Raw genomic sequence first — 12,770 nt, 5'->3', positions numbered from 1 at the left:
GCCGAGAGCAGAACCCTACCCAGAGAAGCAGGGACGCCTGAGATGGAGACAGAGATGATGACATGGAGGGATGAAGTGGCTGAGGACTTTGGATCCAGAGAGGGAGAGGGACTGTGGGCTGAAGACTGGGGGGTGGGGGCGGGGAGGAGAGGGAGAAGTGTAGAGGATGGGATTCTAGGATATCCCATTTGGTCGCAAGATGATGCATGGAGGGGATTGGAACCATGGCAATGAAATGATATACGATGGAATGAATGTAAAACTAAAGTTCTCTCATGTAAACTATCATATAATTCACAATAAAACATTAAAAAAAAAAAAAAAGGAAATGGTCGATGTTCATCAATTTTAAGAGGTAGCATATGATCAAGAGCCAATGGAACTGAAGGAAGAAGTTCAAGGTGCCAAAAAAAGCTCTGGGAATTGATGGAATACAAATGGAAAACTTTTAGCAAATTGAAGTAGCACTGGAGGTGCTCACTCATTTATGCCAAGAAATTTTGAAGACAGCTATTTGGCCAATCGGTTAGAAGAGATCCATATTTTTGCCCATTCCAACAAAAGGTTTCCCAACTAAATGCAGAAATCATTAAAATTTAGCAGAAGATAATTTAAAAAATGGTTGCAGCAGTACATTAATAGGGAGCTGCCAAAAATGCAAGCTGGATTCAGAAGAGGCTGTGGAACTAAGGATATCACTGCTGTTGTCAAATGGGTCCTGGCTGAAAGCAGAAACTACCACCAAGATGTTTACTTGTGCCTTATTGTCTATGCAAAGGCATTTGACTGTGTGGATCATAACAGACTATAGATAACATTATGATGAATGAGTGTTCCAGAAAAATTAATTGTGTTCATGAGGAACATGTACATAGACTAAGAGGCAGTGGTTAGAACAGAACAATGGGATACGGAATTGTTTAAAATCAGGAAAGGTGTAAACCAGGGGTATGTCCTTTCACCATACTTATTCAGTCTGTATCTTGAGTAAATAATTTGAGATGACGGATTATATGAAGAAGAATGTGACATCAGGATTGGAGGAAGACTGATTAACCACCTACGATATGCCGATGACACAAACTTACTTGCTGGAAACGAGGACTTGAAATAGTTAATGATGAAATAAAATCTATAGCCTGCATACTTAATGTAAAGAAAACCATGTAATGAAAACATATGTAAAACAATGTGGAAAAAAAATGTAATGAAAACCTCACCACTGGACCAATCCTTACCACTGGACCAATCAACAACATTATGATAAATGGAGAGAAGATTGAAGTTGTCAAAGACTTCATTTTGGTTGGATGTACAATCAATGCTCATAGAAGCAGCAGTCAAGAAATCAAACCACATATTGCATTTGTCAAATCTGCTGAAAAAGACCCCTTTTAAAAAGTGTGAAAGAGCAAAGGTGTCAACTTGAGGATTAAGGTGTGCCTGGCCCAAGCCTTGGTATTTTCAATCACCTCAAAGCTGGACAATGAATAATGAAGACCAGGCAGGAAACAATACAGTTGAATGGTGTTGGAAAAGAGTATTGAAAGTACTATGGGCCACCAGAAGAATGAACACATCTGTCTTGGAAAAAGTACAGCCAGAATGCTCCTTAGAAGCATGGATGGTGAGACTTTGTCTCTCGTTCTTTGTATATGTTGTCAGGAGGGACCAGTCCCTGGAGAAGGACATCATTCTTGGTAAAGTGGAGGGTCAGTGAAAAAGAGTAAGACCTCCCGCCCCCCAGGCCAACAAGATGAATTGACATAGTGGTGACAATAGTGTGCTCAAATGTAACAATTGTGAGACTGGCATAGGACCGGGCAGCGTTTTATTCTGTTGTGATTACGGTTGCTATGAGTTGGAACCAACTTAATGGCAGCTAACAACAGCAACAACAACAGATGTACCTTCATGTGGGGTCTTTCCTCTAGGTGTCTGCTTTCTGATTTTATACGATATTGCTCAGATGAGATTGGACCATCATACTCTGGGATGATTTATTGTGAATCTAACTGGTGACATCTTCAAAGAAAGATCTTATTTCCAAACAAGCTCACACCCACAGGTACCAGGGAGGGATTAGACTTTCAACATAGCTTTGGTTTGTTTGTTTGTTTTTGGTGGGAGCACAAGTCAATCCATAACAGATATTTAGAAAATGATTCACCCTGGAAATCAGCTCACATATGAGTGAGTGTTGAAGTCCTACAAGTCTAGTCCTTACCTGACTGTGATCTAAGGAAAAGATATTTCTTCTTCAGTGTTTGAACTTTAGGGGGAAGAAAGGAGAGAAAAAGAAATAAAGGAAAGCAGGCAGAAATGCTATTTTAGAAGATCTTAGAGGAATTCTTTAAGTTCTGAGGGGTTCTTAAGTTATTGTGTGACTAGTTGTCAGAGTCAGTAAAAAAAAACAATTCTAAGTGTGGTTATCAGAAGGACTCAGTTCTGTGTGGATGGCAGGGATGTGGAGGAACAGTGGGTGTGGGCCAGGGGTCTTCTGGAAGTCCTTATAGTGCTATTGGTTTATTTGAAGGGTTCAGTCTGTGATTCTCTATAGCAAATGTAACTGGTGCTACCATTTCCAGGGCTGTAGGCACTGGGGCTGCTAATTCCATTTGCAGATTCGCAGGCAAATGTATGTGTTTTATAAATGGAGCGAACACCTTATGTTTCTGATTGATGGGCCTTCAGTTGCACAGTTGTTGGGCAGTGATTGATTTTCCAACCCAGCTGCTCCAGCTGTGCTGCAGATGCTCCTTGTCTGAAGTCAGAGAGCTGGTGTTGTAAGCTATGGGGAAGATCCTAATTGGAGTGATCCCTGAGAAATTGGCCATTACAATGGCTAACAGCCATTAATTTCAGTCTTGCTTGGGGTGCTAAGCTACAGTTTCTCCCTTGGTAATTACCGTTCCCATTCTGATTGGTGCCCGTTTGAAACTCACAAGGATGCAGAGAGTCTGGACTGGAGTTTGCTCTTGCACAGCCTATTAAACCAAAACTCAGTTTAAAAAATATCTTGTTTTCAAATCAAAATTAATACACGCTTGCTTTGAAGGTCTTAAATATAGAGATACACAAAATGAAGAAACTTTTTCATAATTTATAGATGACCAAGTTTAATATTTTGATGTACTTAGTTTTTCTTCTTCTACATGAATATAAGATGCATATTTTCAAAGTTGGGATCATCCTCTAAACATAATTTTGTATCATGCCTTTTTAAAAATCTTTATAATTGGAAACACAAATTAAGATGATAATTGCTGAGTGAGTGAATGGTGTAAACCTGATTGTAGCTGGATAAAAAAAATGTTGAATAGTAGTGTGGGACAGGGAGAAGATGACGGCAGCTACTCAGGAGACTTGGTTTACAGAACTGTTTCAATTTGGCATTAACGTCCACTACGTGTTTAACCTGCAAACAGTACCATTAGTACTGGTCTCACTTATTTCAAGGGGGTTATGCACTGCCGGCGGACTCAGTCAGTGCAACCATGTTGGAATCAAGCACATAATAAAGGGAAAGTACTACCATTATTCCATAAGGAGAAATTTCCAGGCATGTCATTTACACTCATTTTTATATGTATTTGTGGTTGTTAAAGTGCTGTCGAGTTGATTCTGACCCATAGTGACCCTGTATAGGCTTTCCGAGGAGCAACTGGTGAGCTTGAACCACTGATCTTACAGTTCAAACCAACTTTGCAGTCTAGTGCATTAACTCACAGTGCCACTTAAGGACTCCTTGTATATATATATATATATATATATATATATATCCATCAAGTAGATTCCATCTATGCCCACTACTAACTCATCAATATGGTTAGGGGCCAAAGACCAGGAAATTATAAAAAATCAGCAGTATGCAAAAATGAAGGATGACCACATCAGATCACAAAATGGAAGATAACTATATCATTACATAACTGCCAAATGTCATCATATTATAATGGCCAAACTATTGAAAATTATGGTCTAGCAAAGTTAACACATAACCTTAAACAGCTCAGGAAGCATTACTCTTGCCTTGTACCCTGGCATTCATTACTTCCAGATGTACACTGTTAATGCACAAAATAGTCGAATAGCGGGTTTTTACTACTGTCCTAAATGCAAAATGTCAGATTGCAGGATAGTGGCTATGTGAGGAGTAGGTATAATAGCATTCCTATAAAACAGAGTTGTTGTTGTGTGTCGTCGAGTCAGTTCTGACTCATAGAGACCCTGTATAGGGTTTCCAAGGAGCAACTGGTGAGCTTTAACCTCTGACCTTGCAGTTCAAACCGACCTTGCAGTCCAGCGCATTAGCCCACAGTGCCACACCAGGAATTCAGAAGACAAAGTAGAGCTTCCCAATAGGATTTACTAGATTATTTGTGGGATTAGCACTGCACTGCTGATCACAAGGTTGGTGGTTCAAACCCACTCCCTAGTCCATGGGCAAAAGATGAGGCTATCTGCTCCCATAAAGACTTACACTCTCAGTGACCTTACATGGATCTCTATGAATTGGAATCAATTCAGTGGCAGTGGACTTAGATTATTTATTTATTAGCTTTAATTTTACAGCAGCAGATCATCAGGTCTTTCTCCCATGGAACAGCTGGTTTTGGACTACTGACCTTTTGGCTAGCTAGCTGCACAATCAATACTCCATTTGTATTGTGTTTGTTGTTTAGTGCTATTGAGTTGTCTCTGACTCATAGCAACTCTGTAGAGGGTTTCTAAGGAGTGGCTGGTGAGTTTGAACCACTAACATTGTGGTTAGCGACTTAGTGCTTCTCCTACAGTGCCACACCGGGACTCCATTTGTATTCAGCCTGATTAATTTAAGTATGTGAACCTATTTCATAAGAGTATATCAAGTGGAAAACATGTTACTGGGAAAATAGTACCTTTCCTGTCTGAGGGCAAGGCTTAGACTCGCTGGAGGTCCATTTAACAGCCAACATCTGTCACTTGATATCCTTGAAAGGGTTAAACTAGGATTTCTTTTTAAGCATTCTAATGGAGAACCTTTCTCTACTCCTCATGCCTCTTCACCCTCTGGTCCACACAGGAGTGATTTCATGGTGGTGTTCTCTTACATACTTTGCACAGGCAGGGCAAATCAGTTCAAAGCTCCAAGTTCCCTTGAGGCTTCGAATGATGGTTGACCATTTACACAGGTGGCACCTCCTGTTAGGGATACTTTCTTGTGTGACATAGGGTCTCAAAGGGCCCTTCCACCTTGGAGGTCTGGGTAAAGTTGCAGAGCAGCCTGGGAGGACAGATCAATTGAGTATTTCTATGGCCGATGAATGTATATACCACAAGACCAGCATTGGGTCTATTTTCCATCAACACAGGATTACCAGTGACTCATCTGTGGCCAAAACGACAGTGTTGAATAAAAAGACAAATTCACCTTCAGAGCTTTTTGAGTTGTTAACTTTTTTTTCCAGGAGAGGAAATGAAACTCACAGGAGCTTCCTGTTGAGTTTGTAATGTTCCCGCAACTAGGCTGTTCCATGTAGGCTTGATGTTTGCTGGATAAAATCCTAACCACCACAGGAGTTCACAACCCTGCTGTACATTAGAATCACAGAAGGTCCTATCCACCCTACAGCAATTAGATTGGAGCCCCTAGGGCTAGAAACTAGGCAAGGTATTTTTACAAAGCTTTGCAGATGATTTAAATGCACTGCCAAGGTAAGGAACAACTGAAGGAAATGGGATGGCTTCATAGAATGCAGCCTATGACTTTCATCCCAAGGTGACAAGACCAAGGCCAGGATTGTCAAAGTCACTTCTTCATTTGAAGCCACAGCTTGATGGAAGCAGTTCTAGGCCTGGGACCCAGGTCTCAGGAATTTCAGTCCCTGAGGCAGGCATCTTTTGTTCTGTTTGGCATGAGTATGGGTTGAATTTATAGGCATCTTTCACATAGCAGAAGCTATGAAACCAAAGAGTAAACCCATTGTAGGAAGTGCCCATCTTCACATTTTCTCTACGTCCTAGTCCAGTGGCCCTGGGAAGAAGCCAGGACTTGACAGAGACACTTAGAGGTTTTGAGTTGTTTTCTGTTCTCCCCATTTTCTTTATTCCCATTTGCAATATTAAGATCTCATTTGTTTAATCTTGCTTTCTTGACCTTTTCCTTCTGATCCCCACAGTGATACTATGAGGTAGACAGATAGGTTAAGATGAATATTGAGTTAGCTCCTCAAAGGGTACGAAGATCTCAGAGTGCACCCCTACCCCACGGTAAATCTATAAAGGGGGGTGAGTCTCCTGTGAGCCCATAAACTAGTCTGCTTGCTTTAGACTCCAAGAACATGTTCCTTGTGCTTCCTGCCCAGTTTCTACCCGATTCTTCCTTAGCATACTGCCTATCTTTCTTGGGAGCCTTGGCCAGTCCAGTTTCCATGCAAGTATTTATTGAGTGCTAAGAACATCTCTCTAATGGTCCAGGACACTGAAGGCTCTCCCTACTCCAACCCAGTTTGGTGCCGTTCTTCATGCCCACATCCCTGAAGGAGTCTGCTCGTGTCCAAGTTTCCTCAAGTGCCTCCTAAACTTCTGCTTTTGGTCCATTTTCCCTATCCAAGCCTTCACAGTTTGGTCTTTTCTCTCAACTGCAGCCTTCTTTTTACTCCGTGCCCACCTTGTTCTGTTGTTGTTAAGTGCTATTAAGTTGGTTCCGACTCATAGCAACCCTGTAAGGGTTTTTGAGGAGCGGCTGATGGGTTTGAATTGCCAATCTTGTGGTTCACAATTCAGTGCTGATCCTCCAGTGCCACCAGAGAAGTCCAATTCCTCTTTCCTCAATTAGAAAACTACATCTTCTGTGACTTAGAATGGAGTAAAGGTGATACTGTTAGCAAGTCTAAGGGAGGGTACGGTGGGGACAGGGTAGAAATTGGGAGGGACATAGGTGATTTGATCAGCTATCTGCCACCAATATTCAGTTACTGACTTGAAGAAACCGAGACTCACAGTTCCTGAGTTAGTAAGCATCAGTGTGAGAAAGAAAACTTCAACCTTCTAAACTCAGCTTCTCCTAAGTGCCTACGAGTTGGTTGTGACTCATAGCCATGCAATGTAGGGATTATGAGGAGCAACTCGTGGATTTGAACCATTTACGTTGTGGTTAGCAGTCCAGTGCTGATCCAATAGCGCTACACCAGGAATTCATGGTGAGAATGTTGTTAAATGCCGTTGAGTTGGTTCCTACTCTTAGTGACCCTGTATATGTTTTCCAAAGAGCGGCTGGTAAATTGGAACCGCCGACCTTGTGGTCCAGTGCTTATACTACAATGCCACACCAGGACCTGCTTAAGTCACGAGTGTACAGAGGCAAAAGGGAACCAGGTGCCGGAAGAACCCAAAGCAGTAGGTACCCACAAGGGGGTGATTGTGAAGGGTCCCTTGGCTTCCCTGCAGGAACCATCACAGGCGCAGGTGGGGCCAGAGCAGCTCCTATCCTCCCTCAGCCGCTGCCCTCCTCCTAGGCCTCTGCTGTCCCCGTCCCGCTCCCCCCCCTCCCATCCAGCACATTTAACCAAGGCCTTGCGCCCTGGCGGCCTCCCGGAGACAGGCGGCCTTTGAAGCACACAGCCTGGATTATTTAATATTATGGAACAGTGCAACTCGACCCATCAGAGACATAAATTTCCAGGTGTTTTAAATTTGTTTTCCCGTCAGAATGGTAAATGGCGGATAGTAAAATTCGGCACCAGGTCGTGGCTGTCGGCACAGAGCAGCTTGGCCCTCTCTCAGGTGGGTCTGGGGTCCCAGCAGGCCTGCGCTCAGCTCACCAGAGACCCGCAGGGCCCTGCGCTCCCCTGGACGCAGCAGCCTGGGAGAGGCACGTGCATGGCTGGGCAGGGGGCCGTGGGCCCTTAGTTTTCAGAGGGATTTTGGGGGCATCTAAGCCTCCTGCCCACCAGGGTCTCTTCCTCCCAGACAGCTGCCCACCCCCCAGGTTAATTGAAGTACAGTGCCTGTAACACTTATGAGGAGCGTTCTATTGCCCTTGCCAAGTTCAATTATGGGCGCATCTGCTTTCTGATTTTTCCAAGATGGTTTTTTAAAACCCAAACTACAAAGGAACAGACTACACAGTAGCTTTTCACAGAAGGTAAGAGATTCTGACTGCTTTCGCCAGACTTTTGATATTTTGACATGTGTCAGAAATTCTGACTCAGAATCCATAGGGTGGCTGCTGAGAATAGCTATTCCTCTGAGTGGTTCTGGAGAAACCTGACCCTTCATTCCACTCCCCACAAGGCCCTTCACTCCTTTCTCTTCAAAGTAGTAAAGGTTGCTTACTTTTTATGAGACTGACTCCTCTCCATGCTACCCAGAAACCTACTGTGATCCGTCACTTTGGATGGAGAAATCATTTAGCATTTATTTCCCCTACAGGAAGCACTGGCTGAGAGAAGGTGGAAACGCCTGAAATTAGTGCAATTTAGGAGACGAAAGTGGGGAAGGCCTGGACTCCTCCTCCGGCAGGTGATTATCATTCCCTCTTTGCCTATGGAAGGAGTTTAGGTGGCACAGTGGGCTAGGTGTTGGGCTGCTAACCCACAGAGCCATGGTTTGAATGCAGCAGCTGCTCTGTGGAAGAAAGATGAGGCTTCTGTAAAGATTTACAACCTGGGAAACCATATGGCGTAGTGCTACTTTGCCTTAGAGGGTCACTTTGAGTCTGAATTAACAGCAGTGAATTCGTTGTAAGATAGAGACTTGCTTATGGGCAGGGCGTTCAACAGGGATATTTTGGAGTCTGGGGGAAGGCAAAACCCCTAATGAAACAGTTACTGTCACACCGAGCAAAGTGCCCTGTGTGAAACACGTGTGTCTGTGCACATGCATGTGTTGTAGAGGCAGTGCAGAGAAGGAGAGAGGACACAGAGCTGTGAGTCATTTGAAGTTTGTGTTTCCTTAAAAGAATTTACATGCTACTTACTAGCCTAAATGGCACAGCTTGCAAAGCTATGTGTGAAAGGACCAGAGTGGAGACAGTCACTGGGACTGAGGAGTTCAGAAGCCAGAGAGAAAACTCCTCTGGCTTATTTGGTCACGTGGAGTAGGTAACATTGGATCTGGGGCTAGAAAAAGGCATAGGGACGAGGTGACTATGAGCCAAGTGAGGAAGAAGGAAAGGCAGAGATATTGGAGGGAATGGGGGAAAGGCAGTGCAAAAACCAACCCCAGTGGGCCAGGACCTCAGGTGTCCTCAAAGAATTAGTAGTCGCCCTATTTGTCCTGCTGCTGTGTGTTTAGTCTGGAATTTCTTCTGGATGATATTCCCCCAAGAGTAGGAGGGCTCAGGGGTCAACTTTGGAAGCCTATTTCTGGAAAGTGAAAATAATGAATAACAAATCAATTAATGAAAACTCAGTACACTGTTGAAATGGGGCCCTGGTGGTACAATTGTTAAGCACTTGGCTACTAACCACAAGGATGACAATTTGAACCCTTCCAGCAGCCCTGAGGTCGAAAGACCTGATGATCTCCTCCCATAAAGATTATACCCTAGAAAACCCTATGGGGCCATTCTCCTCTACCTTGTGGGGAAAACTGACTCAGTGGCACACAACAACAACAACAACAAGCCGTTGAATTACAAAGAGCAGTTATTTGCTAACTGAAGACAGATTTTGGCCCTGCTGAGAGCTCTGGGTTCTGTGAGAAGGCTGACCAAGACCAAGACAGCATACCTCAGCCAAGTGCAGGCCTTAACTGTGTGTGACATTCCAGCAGCCAGCTCAGCTGATGACAGAAGTGACTGTAATAAACCCAAAGAGGCCACAAGTCAAACAAATAATTTGGTTGACAAATAGGAGTATAAGCAAGACCTTGATTAATGAATTTCCTAATAGTTCTCTGTTTGTTGACATTAGCTCGCCTTGGTCATTAGAACTGTCAGTACCTACATATATTGTATAATATAATATCTTCCATTCATTCTAAGGCTGCTTTGTGGCTTTTTTCCTGGATGTCTTGTCTCCCTGACTTGTCCCTAGTTCTGAGAACCTATTGTATGCTTATTGGATGAAAAGTAAAGTCAAGGGCTTCCTGTGGGTGAGAAACAACAAATTAGAGAAGTAAAAGAGCCTCCAACCCTAACATCATATGCCTTAGGCACTGGGTTGGGAACCACTGACCTTGTGGTTCAAACTGACCTTTCAGTCAAGTGTTTATCCTACAGAGCTATATAGCATCCTCTTCCTCTAACGTGTTGCTCTTTCACTTTAGTCACTTAACTCTGCTCTGTCTTGATTGCCCTCTTTTTCAGGGGAGAGTATCATTCCAGCAGCCCTGTCCTTCTCCCACTGTTGTAGTTAGGTGCCATTGAATTGAGTTAGTTTCAACTCATAGTGACCCTATTTACAATGTAATGAAACACTGCTCAGTCCTGTGTCATCCTCTCAGCTGTTATGTGTGAGTCCATTGTTGCAGCCGCTGGTCAATCCATCTTTTTGCTGACCTTTTATATGACCTTTTCCAAGGATGTTCAAAGTAAACAGGATTAAATCTACCATTCCTCACTTCTAAGGAGCATTCTGACTGTACTTCTTCCAAGACAGATTCATCTGTTAGTCCATGGAATATATAGTACTCTTCACTAATATTATCAGGAGAAAGATGAGGCTTTCTGTTCCCATAAAGATTTCCAGGGTCGCTATGAGTTGGAACCGACTCGATGGCACACAGAAACAGCAGTGTTAACGTCATCATTCAAAGATATCAGTTCCTCTTCCATCTTTCTTATTCATTGTCCAGATTTTACATACATATGAGGTGACTGGTAGCGTAGTGGTTACGAATTGGGCTCTGAACTGCAAGGTCAGCAGTTCGAAACTATCAGCTCGCTCCGTGGGAGAAAGATGAGGCTTTAAAGATTGACAGCCTCGGAAACCCTGTACAGGGTCGCTATGGGTCGGAACCAACTCGACGGCACTTAACAACAACAACGAGGTGACTGAGAATACCAGGGCTTGGGTCAAGCACACCTTAGTCCTCAGAGTGACATCTCCACTTTTCAACACTTTAAAGAGATCATTTACAGCAGAGCTGCCCAATGAAATACATTGTTTGATTTCTTCACTGCTGCTTCCATGGGCATTGATTATGGATCTAAGTAAAATGAAATCCTTTAGAACATCACTATTTTCTCTTTTTTTTCATGATGTTGCTTTAGTGGTCCAATTATGAGGATTTTTGTTTTCTTTATGTTGAGGTGCAATTCATACGGAAGGCTGTAGCTTTTGATCTTCATCAATCAGTGCTCCGAGTCCTCTTTTCTTTTCAGATGACATTGTGTCAGCTGTCTATCAAAGGCTGTTGATCCAAGTGTTAAAGGCATTTAAATGAGACCATAAATGAAACATCAGAGGGAAAGCACACTAAATAGAGTGAAAAAATGAGCAAGCCAAAAACAGTTACCACTGAGTCGGCCCTGACTCCTGGTAACCCCATGAGTGGCAGAGCAGGACTCTGCTCCCTATGGTTTTCAATGGCTGAGTTTTCGAAAGTGGATCACTTAACTTTTTAGTTAACAGTTAAGGGCATTAACTGTTGGCACCCCCAAACCTACTGCCCTCAAGTTGATTCTGACTTATAGTGACCCTACATAGGGTTTACAAACCTGTGACTCTTTAGGGGAACAAAGAGTCTCACCTTTCTCCAAAGAGGCTATTGGGTTTGAACTGCTGACCTTGTGATTAGCAGGCCAGTGCCTAACCCATAGCATCACCAGTACTATGTTAACAGCACCCAGGGAATCCAAATAGAGTGAGAGTCCCCCATAAGAACAAGAGTTGTCCTGTGACTCATCTTGGCCACAAGACTGTCTCTAAACAGACCTTGTCCTATACTACTTTTAGGGACTTCAACCACTGCCGCTGATGGCCGGAATGCAACATAGGGTTGTCCTGGGAAGATGCCAGTGTGCCGACAATTAAGCACTGATTCCCAGCCAGTGTATGCCAGGATCACTGTCCTCATTCATAGAATGTGCCAACATTCCAGCCTCGGGTGGCTTTGGCTACAGCTTTAGCAACTTGGTAAAAAGCAAAGGCTGGAGGAGTATAAGCTGTAAATGCCAGCTGTATTTTTATTGGTCGTCTGCAAGTTCAAAGGCTTCCCTGCTTTAAAGGAGGCACAAACAGGTATCCAGTCGGCTCTCAGAGCTCCCTGCCTTGATGCCTTATTGATTTTCAATGTGGCTTGACTCCCAGGTGGGCAGACTTCAAAACGCCCTGCATTTTCCTGCTGTCATGTTTCCATCCATGTTAGTTTCAATCTCCAGCAAGAAGTTGGGTATGTGTGAAGGCAGCGTTTCCTTCTTTGACTTTCTTTCCATAAATTTCTTCTGGGCAGGATTTCATTCAGGGCCAATGGGGTTGTGTCTTCTTGCATGGTTTGTATGGAGCGGGACCAGGTGCTGCTACGAGCCAGGAAGAAACCCTTACCTATAAAGGTCTCACACTTTGTGTGTCTCTGAGTGTATTGTCATATGGCCAGCAGTATCATATTATCCAATAACAAGGTAAGCACAGGCTTACTTGTGCCTACTTACTAATCTGTAGTCAACCATTTCACACATCACAGATCTTGCTTCTAAGGTCTCACTGGTATGTTTCTCTCCCAACTCACAGTACTTTCCTACAGAATCAGTCTCTTGATACGTATATTCTCTGCCACGGATGAAGTACTTAGTCACCACAAGTTAGCATAGGCTTACTTGTGCTTACTTACTAACCTATAGT

The sequence above is a fragment of the Chrysochloris asiatica genome, unplaced genomic scaffold (assembly GCF_000296735.1).
Source record: "Chrysochloris asiatica unplaced genomic scaffold, ChrAsi1.0 scaffold00024, whole genome shotgun sequence".
Lineage (NCBI taxonomy): Eukaryota > Metazoa > Chordata > Mammalia > Afrosoricida > Chrysochloridae > Chrysochloris > Chrysochloris asiatica.
This window is presented reverse-complemented; position numbering follows the sequence as displayed.